We start from the raw sequence: 15,761 nt of genomic DNA on the forward strand, positions 1-15,761 counted from the left end.
GAGAATATTATTTTTGAATCTTCAGCAAAAATGTCATATTAACACTTGTTAAAGGCAGACTATGTCAGGACAATAAATATAATAAAAGCTTCAAACATCCAAACTTACACATTTGAATAACTTTATGCACACCAACAGTCTATGAGTAAAGTTGCTAACATGCATTTTTGTACGATTGAGACCTATGTGCTGAAAATATTCTTTAAATATAGAAGTATTTCCTTTGAACTCTGTATTCTAAACTCCTCAGTGGCATAACTCCAGTGAACAAAATGAAGTTACATCAAGGATAAATTTAGTCAAACTCCTTTAAAACATAAAGCAGACACATCATGCACTAGGGAAATATCACCTAGGATTCACAGCCCGGAGAATTTACAGGTATTACTTTGGACACTGAAGAGTATCCCCATTGTTTTATGACTACAACAGAAACATAATGAAAATGATAAAAAGTAGGAAGTGAAAACAATATAAAGTTTAAACTGTGCTCACTTGTTAATCCCAAGAATTTATGAATACAAAGTTATAGGAAAAAATATTTAAATCAATAGCAGGTAAAAAGAAATGTCCTAATTAAGGTTCTAAATTTCTCCCATAAAGAAGTTACCTATTAAAATCTTTCTAATGAGATAGTAGAATTAATATGTCTATAAAAAAAGCAGAAAAAAGACTAAAGTTCCAATGTTGGTTATTGTCAGAGAAATACCCTAGATCCCCATTAAATTCAATCCTATGTAGTTCTTTTTTTTTTCTTTTAAACTTGGCTGCCAGTGGAGTGTTACAGTGAAATCTACTGAGAATAACTGGTTGGCAGCACAACTGGTTCAACCTTGCACTGTTTAAAAAAGACAGATGTGAAGTGAAAGAAGCTATCATGGAATCCAATGTCATTTCGTACCTCCCAGTTACCACACAGTGCATAGCAATTCAGTTGGAGGAGCTACTGTGTCCTGTCCTGGGGAGATACATATGGCTTAAAAACGCCTCCTACATCCATTCAAGGTCTGGGATAAGTTCCTCAGGCTAAATTCGTCCTATTGTGCTATGCTTCCCAGCCCTTTTTGATTTATACCAGGGTTGGCCAAACTTACTGACCCTCCAAGCCACATACAACAATCTTCAGAAGTTCGAGAGCTGGGGCGCACCAGCTGGAGCAGGGCTTCTGCCCTGTGGCGGGGTGGTGGAGCTGGGGCTTCTTTCCTGCAGAGAGGGGGGCCTTGGGGCTTCAGCCCTGCTCCAGCTGAAGCCCCTAGCCCACCACCCTGCCACTGGGCAGAAGCCCCAAGCTCCTCCCCCCCATCTGGTAGATGGAGTGTGTAGGGGGGTTCTGTGAGCAGCACTTTAACTATAGAAGAGCTGTATGCTGCTCACGAGCCATAGTTTGGCCACCCCTGCTTTATGCTATCCTCACACTCACATAATTCCCATAGAAGTCAGTATGTGCACGGTTTGATATAAAGGCAAAATTCTGGCTATTAATAATGTAAGTGATTTTGGTTAATGCCATACAGCCAAGTATCATCCTCTTCCCCAAAAACTAAACATGGCGCCAACTCTCTCCTGCCCCAAGACCCGTTCAGAGAAGGTGGGGGTGGGGCCAGTCAGGGAAGTCAGTTATAGTTCCCTGGCTCTCAAGCTGCTTCAGCCCAGCATGAGTTAAAGTGGCCACTAGGCTCCCATAACTTACTTCGGATAGTTATGGTCCCTAATGGACCACAGGCCTGTTAAGGATTGCAGGAGCACAAGCACACAATGTTCCATTCCTCTGCACCAGGGAGCTGACAAGGGAGCTGGCTACCCTAGTTTACGTTAGCTGAGCACAACTAGGGGAATTCTCAAGTGACCAGCTGGGATCAGATTCCTGCCACTTTGCACTGCCTGAGGGGCACAAAGCCACAAGGAACAGGGGGGCAAGAATCTGGCCTTATACTAGTACCTGGTGCTTATGAAGACACTAAAAAGCTCCAACTGAAACCAAACGTAGTACAAGCAGGCACTGTACAGTATTCTCTCCACAATGCTGCCAACTCACCACACTCCTGACACACAACATCTACTCCATTCTTGGGCATGTGTGAAGGTTTGTGAATGCTTCCCTAGCAAACTGTGTGGTGGTCAGTAATCCATTAAGGACTATGATTAGACCAGAAAACTCATTTTCATTTAGGACCTAAATACATTGGAGGCTCAGTTCTTTAACCTTTGTTCAAGAAAAACTCCCATCAACTTCAATGAGAATGTCACTTGAGTAAAGACGGCAAGATTGTGACTTTAAAATAAAATCGGAAAGGTCAGAGGTTAATGCATTAATCTGAAGCCAACTAGTCTTCACTAGACAGATTTTAAACTTGAATTAGACATTCCTCTAAGACACATCCTGTGTATTATTTATACTTTTTTGTGGTAGATGGATTTTGGTTTTCTTAAATCTAACAAGTTACATACAATCATATTTAAAAACTTTGTCTTCCCTTTAGTGCCATTTTGAATTTCTTCCAGAACATTTTAATGCTCCCCCACCACCCACATCTGTGTTTCTATCTGCAAAGAATTCCATCTTTTATACCATCCTACCCCACAATAGACTGTGAAAAGGTCAAGCCTGTTTATCATTAATGTCTTTAATATTTAATGCTTTGATTCACTTATTAATGTAGCTTGTTTCCTCCATTTAAAATACAATGCTATATACACTTGAGGAGGTGCTATGTTTTGAGCAATGTATTTTTCAATGTATTATTGATTGTTATCTTGGATGTGTCAATTAGCAGATTTCATTCATGGTCTCAGATTAGAGAGAAAGAGTTAATGAGTGAGAAAGAGAGAGCGCATATGTACATATGAGTATACATATTTCTCCCCCCTCCCACTTATATACAGAGCCCAGTGTATTTAGCTTCCTGGGGAGAGGGAAGGAGAAATATTCCTCTTTCCCTTTGTTGTAGATGCTCCTCACCCATCTCAGGACAAAATATGTAGTAGTAATTAAATAGCAAGTGCAGGATGAAAGAAAATTAAAATTGCGCATCTGTTAAAAGTAGTAAATTATTCTACATTTTAAATAGAGTTCTTCAATAGGGTTCAGGATCTTTTAAAAAAATGTATGGGTAGGTGTAATTGGATGCAGTTGCCTTAGGAACAGGTGCTCAGTGCACAGCACTGAGAATGAGTGTGCATAGCAGGCAAATTCAAAGACCTAAACCTGGAGGGTGAAATCCTGGTTCTACTGAAGTTAAGGCCAAAACTCCCATGGATTTCAGGGGAGCCAGGACTTTTCCACTCCTATATTTATTTGCAATATTGTCCTTTGTATGAGGGTGTGATAGAAAAAATATTTTAACAACTTTTTGAGCCAGAAAGCTCTATTAAAGGAATGAAGGTGGCAAGGGGGGCTTCCATTTTCCCTTGTGCAATAATTTCATCAAGAGAGGAAAAGTGCTTAGTGAGTCATAAAACCCTGACTTTACATTGTTTAGAGATTGCATTTCTGCTGCATTTCTCTTATATCGAGAAAGCATATTACATTTTCTTGTAAAGTGTTAAATGATGATGTAAAAGAATCTGAAATGCAGAAAAGAACAAAACTGTCTGGTACACAAGAGTAATTATAAAGCAATATCAAAGCTTCCTCTCGAAAATATTATGTAAAGTCCTCTCCACATCCAGAGATTTCCAGGAGTAAGTACAAAATCCCTACATTATTTGCTGGAATTATTTCCATTGAAATTTAATTTCTGGTACACATAACACAGAGGGTTAAGAAGTATTGCCGTCATACAAAATTCAAATCCTAGTTCTGTTATAAGCAGTTTTGTGTAGAAAACATATATTATTTCATGTTACCATGCTTTATGCCCCATTTTTATTTCTATTTAGAGAAGCACTGGTGCCTATAGAAATTCAGTAATCACCAGAATGTACACCCTTCCCAATGTGACAAATAAGTTTATACACATTTAGAATAATGTAGTTGAACTATGTTTCTAAACATTTCAGAAAATGCAGAACTAAAGTACACCTCTACCTCGATATAACGCTGTCCTCGGGAGCCAAAAAAATCCACCGGAGTATGCAGCTTCGCCCCCGCTCTCCCACCGGAGCACTGCTTTACCGCGTTATATCAGAATTCGTGTTATATCAGGTCGCGTTATATTGGGGAAGAGGTGTAATTGCAGATATTAAAAAGTACATTCCTAAATACATTGTAATATTTGAAACAACATATTTATTTCTTTTATTCTGTGCTCCTGCCTCAGCAACAGGAAGATGATGATGATTTCAAAAGAACTAATGTAATCATGAATTGACCTTTCTGACTAATTATTTTGTTAAGCACCTAAGGCTTGGATTCTGCATTTCTTCTCCATGCAATATGAATTTAGAAGAGCTGCAACTCAGGTTTTAGCCTCTATGACATCACCATTCAGGCCTTCCAAACACATGAAAAGACCTCCAACAAAACAGAATTTAGGATGAGATTCTGTGGTGTGCCTCCAAGAGATGTATACAAAACTTGCAGCCAGCAACATGGGATGGGGGTGGCGGCTAAAGTAGTTTCAAATCACCTTTGTGCTCTTTCGATTCTGGGCTGGTCTACAGTCACCAGCATAAAGAGACAGCCCTGAGGACCTGCTCAAGTTACAGCAGCCTGCCCAGCCTCTCCTATGGGCCACAGTTCTGCCCAGAATCTCCACATACATAAATAGCACACTACAGAAGATATTAGATTTAATTAAAGCTGCATGAAGAAATTTGTAAAGCAATTGATTTGTTTGTTAAAAATCAATGACCATTCCGTAGATGAGAATTTAGTCCTTTTCTTTCCCTGAAAATGAAAGACACAAGATAAAAATGTCTATTCAGAGTCTACTCAAAAAGGTAGTCACCAAAACTAAACACAATTATTACAATGTTGCTATGACAGCAAATAATTGAAATCATTTCTTAATTTTTGATTAACAGGGATCAGTATCCTAATAGAGAACACTGTCTCTGTATTGTTCTTTGAATTATTCCATCTCGCTCCTTATGCACCCTAAACTCTTGTTTGCTTTTTTGACAGCTGCTGCACTTTTTTTAAGCAGAAGTCTTCATTGAACAGTCTACAGTGACATTCAGGTCCCTTTCTTTAATTGATATGGTTACTGTTAGCATATAACTTTGTAAGGTGTATCAGTAATTTAAATGTCCCCCCTTCTCCAGGGTGCATTGCTTCACCTTTATAACATTAACTTTAATTTACCATGAGTTTGCCTCTTCATCTAGCTTGATTAGGTCAATTTTCATTATGGCAAAAGCCAATCTCCTAGACAGTTTTTGATCCATGATAATACTTTGCCTCTAACCTCATGACTCCTTAGTTTCTTTAGTAGCCTCTTGTGAGGGACCCTGTCAAAGGACTTCTGAAAGTCTCAATAAATTTGATAATCTATAGGAGTCTAAATAATATGAGAAATTGCTCACTAGATGCTAGACTTTCAGTAACTAAAATGTCACTGGCGGTGGAGGTGGCTTAAAAGAGGGTGAGGGGAAATGAAATCTGATTTATACGTTCATAAGCTAAGAACTAGATCACCAACTAGTTTCCTAGAGAGCACCCGCACTCAATTCATTATCCTCATTATTATTTATATGGTGCAAACAGTATCTAGACTTTTTACAGACATATGTAATTAGAAGACAAGATTACTACCCAAAGAGTTTACAATTTAAATTTATTGTAAATTATTTTTGTTCACAGTACCTAGTCCAGGGGGTCTCAAACTGGGGGTCGGGACCCCTCAGGGGGTCACAAGGTTATTACATGGGGGTGGTGAACTGTCAGCCTCCACCCCAAACCCTGCTTTGCCTTCAGCATTTATAATGGTGTTAAATATATATAAATAAGTGTTTTTAATTTATAAGGGGGGGGGTCGCACTCAGAGGTTTGCTATGTGAAAGGAGTCACCAATACAAAAGTTTGAGAACCACTGACCTAGTCTGATTAAACCTGGCCACTTAAAATGTAAAAGGTTCCTTATCTCGTCACCACGGCCATGAGCCAAAATAAAGGAGTTTTTAAAAACGTTTTCAGAGTGTTGCTATAAACCCAGCCTTCTACTTTTGCTGATTTATCTAACTTACATGCATTCAGCCACATCCCCTGCTGATGTAAATCAAAGTAGCTCCATTGGAGTCATGCCAAATAACACTAGCTAGAGATGTAAATAATCTTTTCTACATTTCTATCAACACAGTTTATAAAATATGGTTGTTATCTTTTTAGTTTGTGAAATGGGTTCACATCATAGGTAAAATTATTCTGAGATAGATTTTTTTAAAAATCCTCAGAAAAGTTGTATATTTATTTCCCACCATTATAATTCTAAGATGTCATTTGTTATTTTTTTAAATTGCTATAGAGAACACACCTTAATGGCCAAGTTTTGGCTCAATATTAACTTTTACGGTGGAGTTATAAATCTCAACAATAGATTATAATTGAGCAGATGAAAATGACTTCTACTATTTTAGAAGGATCATCTGCAATAACTCACCATGAATTCAATTGAACTATTAGTCATGGTGTCAGATAGGAACATTAATATCCAGCTCAGAAGTTGGCACCCATACATGGTCTGATCACAGGATCCAATAACTTTGCATAGATGAATGGTCCCAATGAGTCTGTGAGACTACTCTTGAAGAAAGGTACAACTCCCTGTGAGTAAGGGCACCAAAATCAGACTCTTAGAATAGTAATAACCATAGAAAAAATACAATCAACTGGTTTTACACAAAAACTATCATGACCTTATCTGATAATTCATATTCTAATATCCTGCAATAATGTTTTAATGAGTTGCTGATGGCTCATGAAAAACAGAAAAATACAGTATAACATGTTTTTTTGTATCTTTCCCCTTTATTGTTAAGTGCATTGGCAATCAGATAATCCAAGGGTGATTGCATTAGAAATGCATACAATTAATAATTATAACAAAGTTTTCTTTTGTCAAAACCAGTTTTCCACCAAAAAGCATGATCCTCTAGTAGAATAATATTTTTACAACAGAAAACTGTGATGTTATGAACAGTATTATCATGACACAAACAGTATTATGACTTCCGCACAAGAGCAAATGAATTCTTAAAAACTGTTACTACATTCAGTCATCTTTGGTAATGATGAACAATGGAAGACCAATGTTACACAAGTTATACAAATACATGTTATAGAAGTATGAATATTTCCAATATGTTTATTAAAGCTTTTCAAGATATCATCACAAGCTTATAAAGAGAAACCCAGCTTTATACCCCTATATACTATGATAAGTTTCTCACCAAAGTTTATGAACATGCAAACAGGAGGCTGTGTTGGAAAGGGTAAAGATATTTTAATTCAGGGAAAAGTTTAATTCCTGTAAAAACACAATGATCCTTCAAGATAGTAGGGAGAGGATATTGAATAATGTATTACTTTCAAAAACTAATACAGGTTTAAAAAGCCCCACTGCACCGAAGCAATTGTCACAAATAAGCTGATCATTATACTTCGCTTATGGCATCAGCAATACAGAGAGCAATGTTTTTAATACTGAATTTAATATGATTAACACCAAATCACTCAGAGCCTGATTTTACACAAAAAATGAATACCACATGTGCTAAATCCTTTAGCAGAGAATGAAAGCATTTCTTTAAATCTTTCAACTTAGACATTTTAATAAAGTGATAAAATATCATTTTCAGTGTAAAAGATGCAAACTTTAACCTACATGTAATGTAATGATTTACTTAACAATGTTATGTCATAGTAACTGTTGGTACCGTTCACATTTGTCTTGAGTTCCAGCACTAAACTGAAATCCCTTTTCCCCCATTACAAAAGCTAACATGTTTTCTATAATCACCAGCATTTTTCCTAATAAGGAGAAAGTTCAAATGACTAAATCTCACACTAATCTGTATTGAATTGATCACAATGCCACCACCTAGTGCCACATCAAACACAGTCACAGAGTGTGGGCAACTTTTTCCACAGTTCAGCACTGAATTAGCTATCAATCTCATCAGACACAAATGTCAACAGGCAAAGCAGCGGTTCATAAAGTAAACATAGTTAAACCTTCCAATTGAGGGAAAGGGAATATTTTAGAGGAAATTACAAAACTGACAAAGATGATATGATCCAGTTTAGGAAAAAAGAGGATAGTAAATAAAATTAGGCAGTTAATTTCCATCACTCCAAACTGCCGGGACATTGAAGTAGCAATGTGAGGGGCTGCCACAGAAAAGGGGAGACCGGGTTAAATCCAGAGTGCAATGCAAGCTCTCCCCCACACCCTGCAGGCAGCTTGAGAAGAGGCTGCTGCTGCAGCAGCAGACAAAATTGAGGGGGGAGGGGAGGGGAGAAGTGTTGCTACCGCTGGTGAGAAGAGACGGGATAAACAAGGGACTTACTTTTGTAGCTGGCAGCCCAGGGTTGATAGCCATAATACCCGGTAATCCGCAGAATCCTTTCCTCGATGGACGTGAGCCCCACGGAAGCACTGGTGAGATCTTCCACGGATCGGGACCATTTCAAATCCTCTTTGATCGCCTCATCCACCACCAGGTATTTGAGCTGCCGGAGCTGCGGGCTGATGTCTGACAGCCTCCTGGGACTGACATCTGGAGATCTCCTCATGCCACTGGAAAGGCAGGAAAGGGACATGAACACAGCCCGGTAACAGCTGAGGTGCTGGGAGGTGCCGAGCGCTGACCTGGCGAAGGAAGAGACGGGAGCTCCCCTTTCACTCCCCAATAAGTGTACAGGGGCCAGGACGGGCAAGGCACTGCCCGTGCGAAGGGAAAGCGCCCCTCTGCCAGCCTCTCCGGCACCCCCCGCGCGCTGCCTATTGAGAAAGGGGCAAAGATACTAAGCGCGGACCCTACAAACAGCTGAACCCCCGCAAACCATAGGGCTCCAGAGCAAGTTTAGCATTGTCTAAAGCACCCCAAGAAGAACTCCCTTGCCCAGGAGCTCAGCCTGCGGCGTTTGGCTCCCGGCCTCCCAGGGAGATGATGGCAGGAGTCCCGGGAACTTCGCGTGTTGCCCTCCCACAAGACTGGGACCCCCCCCCCCCCATTGGGATTGACCCGCAGATCTCCTCCCCCCCCCCACCCCCAGGGAACCCCAGCGTGGGCGCCTCCTGCCGCTGCAGGTACCTGTTCCCCTTCCCGGTGCAAAACAAGGGGGCGCCCCGCCCGCGCCCCCCCGGGGGGGGGGGGCGATACTCACATTGTGATGGTCTTGCCCCTCGCCGTGCCGTTGGGAAACTCTCGGATCCCCATAGGGAAGAGCAGGGGTGGAGTGGGGGCTCCCAGACTTCAGGAGAAGGTGCAGCCGGGGGCTGTCACCGGCCGATCGGACAGAGAAGAAGAAGGGGCAGGTGCCGGGTTCGCAGGCGCTGCAGAGGGGCTGCCAGGGCTTGCACCGGCCGCTCGAGAAGCGGGGAGTGAAGTGCCCAGATTGCTGCTGCCGCAGGTGCGTCTGCTGTCCCCAGCGGAGGCCAGGTGCTGGCTGGCTGCTGCCGCGGAGCGTGTGGTACTGGGTGGAGGGAAGGGCTCCTCGCCCGCTCTCACCTCCCTGGGCTCTGCTCTCCCGCGCTCCGCCGGCAGGGGGAGCCCCGCAGCCCTGTTCCCGACTTTCCCTCCGCCGCCGCCGATGCCCGTCCCGCTGGCTTCCGACAGGGGGGCCCGGCAGCGCCGCTGCTGCGAGGGCGGCGCGGGCTGGGAGCCGAGCCGAGCCGGCTGCTCAGCGTTGACGGGTGTCCAGAGCTCAGCTGCGGGGGAGGGGCCCCGCTGGACCCTGGCGCTGGGCAAATGCAGGGACTGAACAACGGTGACGTCAAAAGCCCAGTGGGGCAGGTTCAGAGGCGCCCCGTTCCCAACGCGCCTCCAAATCAGCCGGCTTGCAACGTGGTCCGGCACCGACCCCAGTGGCCAAGGCCGGTTCCGCCCGCTGGGCTAGTCCCGGCCGAAGTTGCACTCGGCACTGTAGGAGGGGCTGCTTTGCGGCCCCCAGAGACGCCGTCAAGCTTAGGGGCTTTGTGGGGATTTACCCTGGGCTTCAGCCTGGCTGACTTTGGGAGCTCGGAAGGTAACTAAACCCTGGATAGTGGATTTTCAGAGAGTTTCCTAAAAATCACGGGTTGGCTGTAATGACACTTGGCACTTCTCCAGCACCTTCTATCCCGGGATCTCAAAGCACTTTCCCAACAACAATCATGATTAAACCCAACCACTCTTGTGAGGTAGGTAGGAATTATCCACGTTTTGCCTTCGTAGAAATGGAGGAAGAGAGGCTCAGATCCTGGTATGTAGTCGCCTAACGCCCATTGGTTTCAATTAGGCTCGTTTTGGGACTGAGAATTTAAGGTCATTGCCCACGGTGACACAGCTGATTTGCGGCAGAGTTGAGATTTGAGTCCGGATCTCCAGGTTTCTAGAGTCATGATTTAATCACAAGAACACAAACTATTTGGGGTAGGGACTGGCTTTTTGTTGTGTGTTTGAACAGTGCATAGTGCAGTGGAGCTGGGACCTCTAGTTGCTAGTTTCAGAGTAGCAGCCGTGTTAGTCTGTATCCGCAAAAAGAACAGGAGTACTTGTGGCACCTTAGAGACTAACAAATTTATTAGAGCATAAGCTTTCGTGGGCTACAACCCACTTCTTCGGATGCATATAGAGTGAAACATATATTGAGGAGATATATATACACACATACAGAGAGCATGAACAGGTGGGAGTTGTCTTACCAACTCTGAGAGGCCAATTAAGTAAGAGAAAAAAAACTTCTGAAGTGATAATCAAGATAGCCAAGTACAGACAGTTTGATAAGAAGCAAGTGTGAGAATACTTACAAGGGGAGATAGAGTCAATGTTTGTAATGGCTCAGCCATTCCCAATCCCTATTTAACCCTGAGTTGATTGTGTCTAGTTTGCATATCAATTCCAGCTCAGCAGTCTCTCGTTGGAGTCTGTTTTTGAAGTTTTTCTGTTTTAAGATAGCCACCCGCAGGTCTGTCATAGAATGGCCAGACAGGTTAAAGTGTTCTCCCACTGGTTTTTGAGTATTATGATTCCTGATGTCAGATTTGTGTCCATTAATTCTTTTGCGTAGAGACTGTCCGGTTTGGCCAATGTACATGGCAGAGGGGCATTGCTGGTACATAATGGCATATATCACATTGGTAGATGTGCAGGTGAATGAGCCCCTGATGGTATGGCTGATGTGATTAGGCCCTATGATGGTGTCACTGGAATAGATATGTGGACAGAGTTGGCATCGGGCTTTGTTACTAGTTGCTAGTGCCATACAAATAAATACATTTTCAGAGCATAGAGACCACTGGAACAAAGACAGACAACAGCATTATTGAAAGAAAAAGGAACAGTAACACTTTATGTTAAGGTTCCATTTACAAAGATTTATAAAGGGTTAGTAAATGATTAGTATATGTTTTAAGCATGTTACAGACATATTTTATAGATGGTTATGAACACATCAGTAGGTAGTTATAAGCCACACTTGTAGCCAGCCTATTGAGATGTTTGACTTTATAACAATTGATTAACCATTGGTTAAAATGTTTTAAGCACTCGTTAACCCAGCATAAATGGAACCTTAATATATCATGTAACCAAAAATTATAGGTGGGATTTTCAGAAACACTCAGCATTGGTCTAACTCTGCTCCCACTGATGTCAATGAGAGCAAAGTTAGCCCAGTGTTGGGTACATTTTGAAAATCCTACCTAAACTTCTGTGTTAACACTGCAAAGACTTTGGGCCCAATCCTGCAGCCCTTAGTCAAGAAAAACCCCTACTGACTTCCTAATGACTTTGCCTGAAAAAAGACTTTAAGTCTGGATCTTTTATTAGGACCATTACCAATGCAGCAAGGTGTCTAAGCATGTGAGTAACCCCACTGACTGCTCATGTGCTGAAATTAGGCATGTGGTTAAGTATCTTGCTGAATCAGGACCTATAGTAGTATAGGGAATGATTGCCTTAATGCCTATATATTGTTTCATTGTATACATATACACAATGAAAAATTGGATTAAAATCTGCAAGCATTATTTATTATGAGAACATTTGACCATCTGAAAGTAGGAACATATACAAAGACTTACATATCTGGAAGCATGGCCTTTTTTTTGTTGTTGTTGTTGTTGTTGTTGATAGAAGAAGCTTAGTAGAAGGACCCGGGGGAAATCTTTCCCCCTTTCCTCTTCAATTTGATGTATTTTAGAGCACCTAGGCATTTAATTGCAAAGTTAATAGACATCAGTTAAATAAAACCACTTGCCCTGCATAGTGTTAAAGAATCATTGTCGCTTTATTTAGAATAAAAATGAAAAAACTATCAGACAAAAGCTAAACTAAATATCTGAACTGTGTATTGTACTGAATACATGTATTGAAAATATTTTATTTATTGCATACACAATCATTATTTTGAATAGCAGTATGCTAAAGTGAAAACAACTGTCCCTTGGGAACTCAGGGTGAAACCCCCCAATACAGCAGAATTGTGGTCCTGTTATACAGAGATGGGTAGGAGCTGTGCAGGAAAACTCAGCCCTGTGTGCAACAAAGCTGAGCTCCTTGCAAGGTAAACATAAACCACAGTGCAAGATGAATTTAAGGATGGCTGTGACAGTGTCAAGAAGATGCCCACTGAATCTGTAATTACATAGATCATTGGCTTCATGTAAACTGCGTCCAGGGGTCTCATCCCCTAGTCCAGAGTAGCATCTGGAACAATAGCTATAAATGGAGTTGGGTTGGGTTTGCTTCTCTCCCAAACCCAGAATACTTCCCTGCACAGAGTTTAGGTGCCCAGGCTGTGTGTGGAAGGTGAGGGTGGGAATTCACCATGAAGGAATTTTCATGTCTGTAGTACCCTGAAGTGTCTGAGAGTTTTACACTCTACAGAAATGGAGCAATGTATATTAAAAATAATGTAATGTGGGTTCAGTTCCCTGGTTCCAGCCAAGTTGCACTCAACATGAGACCTAGTTTGACACCAGAAGTGGGAAGTGGTGGGCATAAAGCCATCTACTTCACTGGGATTTTGCCTATCTGCCCTCTTTAGGACAACTTTCCATCCTCTGTGCCACCAGAGTGGTACAAAGGAGATGGGGCCACAGTGTCTACATATCAATTTAGAGATAAACCAGAACCATTCCTCGCATTCAGACCTGCTGATAGGGGGTTATTTTCCTGCTCTCTTCTTTTTCATACTACAGTAAGAAACTAGTGTAAATGAAACTACACAAATGAGTGTAACACTATAAGCAGCACACAGCAATGTGTGACACTGTATCCTTTGGGTGATAGTACTGACAACCCGTTACAACAGTCATTCATAGAAAGATGAACTTTCTTTTTCCTTTGGTCAAGTGTACAAGGGGGTGCAGTTAAAGGGGCTCTGCAGATGTAAGTAAAGTTAAAATGTCAAAACTACAGTAAAAGGAAACATCAGAATTGCCAACTCATGATTTTATTGTGAGTCTCACAATAATTGATGTTTTTCTTAAAGCCCCAGCTGCTGGATTCATGTGAATACAAGAGAATTTTTCATTAAAAAAGAAGTATGTTTGTTGCCCTCATGGTTGCAGGTGAAAACATGAAAATGTGACCCTCCTTGCACCCTATAAGGCAAATAAAGAGGACCAAAAACAGTTATTTAAAAAAATCTCATGATTTTTCAACATTTGAGAGATGTTGCAATATTAATAACACTATCCCACAACAAGCAACAATTATACAATACAATAGTAAGGCAGAGAAACTCACAATATAGTATTATGGAATATGCTACTTTAAGAGACAGTAGGCAAAATCTGGTTTATTTTACTGACATGAGCATCTCAAGCAAGATTTGGCAAAGTGTGTCAGCTGGCATGTTAATTAGGACATCTGGTAGGGCTGTTATGGCACTAGAGTTTTGCTGCAGTAATCAATGAGAGAGCTTACACCTGTGTAAACATCTCTTTGCAGAATGTCTCACAACAGTGTGACATTTCAATAGCAGAATATAAATAACCCCAAACACTGCGTATAGTTGGGCTTTACCATATTATCAAAAGCAGCTGTATTCACAAAATGTCTTAACACAAAGGAATAGTTAATACTTGCTATAACAGAGCACAGGGTATTCTGTTCAGTAGTCCAGATCTACAAAGGGACTTAGGTGCTACTGTAATCCACAAAACGTCTGCTCAACTGTCACATAAATCTGTAGGTACCTAAACTCACATAGTGTCTACATTTTTGCTGTAAAAATCCTCTTGGTGCATGAGTGACAACCTCTGGGCATGCGCACTGCTGCCTCGGTAGGCCCCTGGATGCCTATCTCATGCCTAAGCCCCAGTGGGATCCTCATACCAGGTGGAGATAGGCATTGCCCCATCTATCTCACCTATGGTGTCCAGTCCACTAAGTATGCTCAAAGCATGCCTAGCTGCACAGAAGATGGTGAGGGAGAAGAGGGCCTCCCTAATAACCTCTAGTCAAGTGGTTAGAGCACTCATCTGGGATGTGGGACACTGCAGATCTCTTTCCCCCTTCCCCACACCTGATGAGGAGAAAGGATTTGCACAGGGATTTCCTCCCTCTCAGATGAGTGCCCTAATGCATATGTGATGCTGGCAGACTAGGTGCCAGCTCATGCCAAGGTCCCCATGCCACAATTGAATACTGACAAATACAGAGCTGAAATCAGTCTGGCTTACCTGTGTGTTAGTATTGTTAAAATAGGTATTCAAATTCTAAGAATGTGTTTAGTGTTTAATGCATGCAGCAACCCACAAGTATTCAGATGTTATAAGTGAGATTATTGTATCTCACATTCATAGAATCATAGGACTGGAAAGGACCTCGAGAGGTCATCTAGTCCAGTCCCCTGCATTCATGGCAAGACTAAGTATTATCTAGACCAGGGGTCGGCAACCTTTCAGAAGTGGTGTGCAGAGTCTTCATTTATTCACTCTGATTTAAGGTTTTGCGTGCCAGTAATACATTTTAATGTTTTTAGAAGGTCTCTTTCTATAAGTCTATAATATATAACTAAACTATTGTTGTATGTAAAGTAAATAAGGTTTTTAAAATGTTTAAGAAGCTTTATTTAAAATTAAATTAAAATGCAGAGCTCCCCGGACCAGTGGCCAGGACCCGGGCAGTGTGAGTGCTACTGAAAATCAGCTCGCGTGCCGCCTTCGGCATGCGTGCCATAGGTTGCCTACCCCGATCTAGACCATCCCTGACAGATGTTTGTCTAACCTGCTCTTAAAAATGTCCAGTAATGAAGATTACACAACTTCCCTAGGCAATTTATTCCAGTGCTTATCCACCCTGACAGTTAGGAAGTTTTTCTTAATGTCCAACCTAAACCGCCCTTGCTGCAATTTAAACCCATTGCTTCTTGTTCTATCCTCAGAGGTTAAGGGGGAAATTTTTTCTCCCTCCTCCTTGTAACAATCTTTTATGTACTTGAAAACTGTTATCATGCCACCTCTCAGTCTTCTCTTCTCCAGATTAAACACACCCAATTTTCTTCAATCTTCCCTCATAGGTCATGTTTTTTAGAACTTTAATAATTTTTGTTGCTCTTCTCTGGACTTTCTCCAATTTGTCCACATCTTTCCTGAAATGTGGTGCCCGGAGCTGGACACAATACTCCAGTTGAGGCATGGAGTAGAGCTGAAGAATTACTTCTCATG

The 15,761-nt window shown here is 41.7% G+C and overlaps 1 pseudogene; it reads right to left on the reverse strand.

Annotated features, from left to right (window-relative positions):
• Nucleotides 1–8,674, reverse strand: part of LOC112113205 — a 79,698-nt pseudogene extending 71,024 nt beyond the window's left edge.
• Between the last annotated feature and the right edge of the window lie 7,087 nt (nt 8,675–15,761).

This window comes from Terrapene carolina, unplaced genomic scaffold (genome assembly GCF_002925995.2).
Source record: "Terrapene carolina triunguis isolate 2854851 unplaced genomic scaffold, T_m_triunguis-2.0 Scaffold85, whole genome shotgun sequence".
Taxonomy (NCBI): domain Eukaryota; kingdom Metazoa; phylum Chordata; order Testudines; family Emydidae; genus Terrapene; species Terrapene triunguis.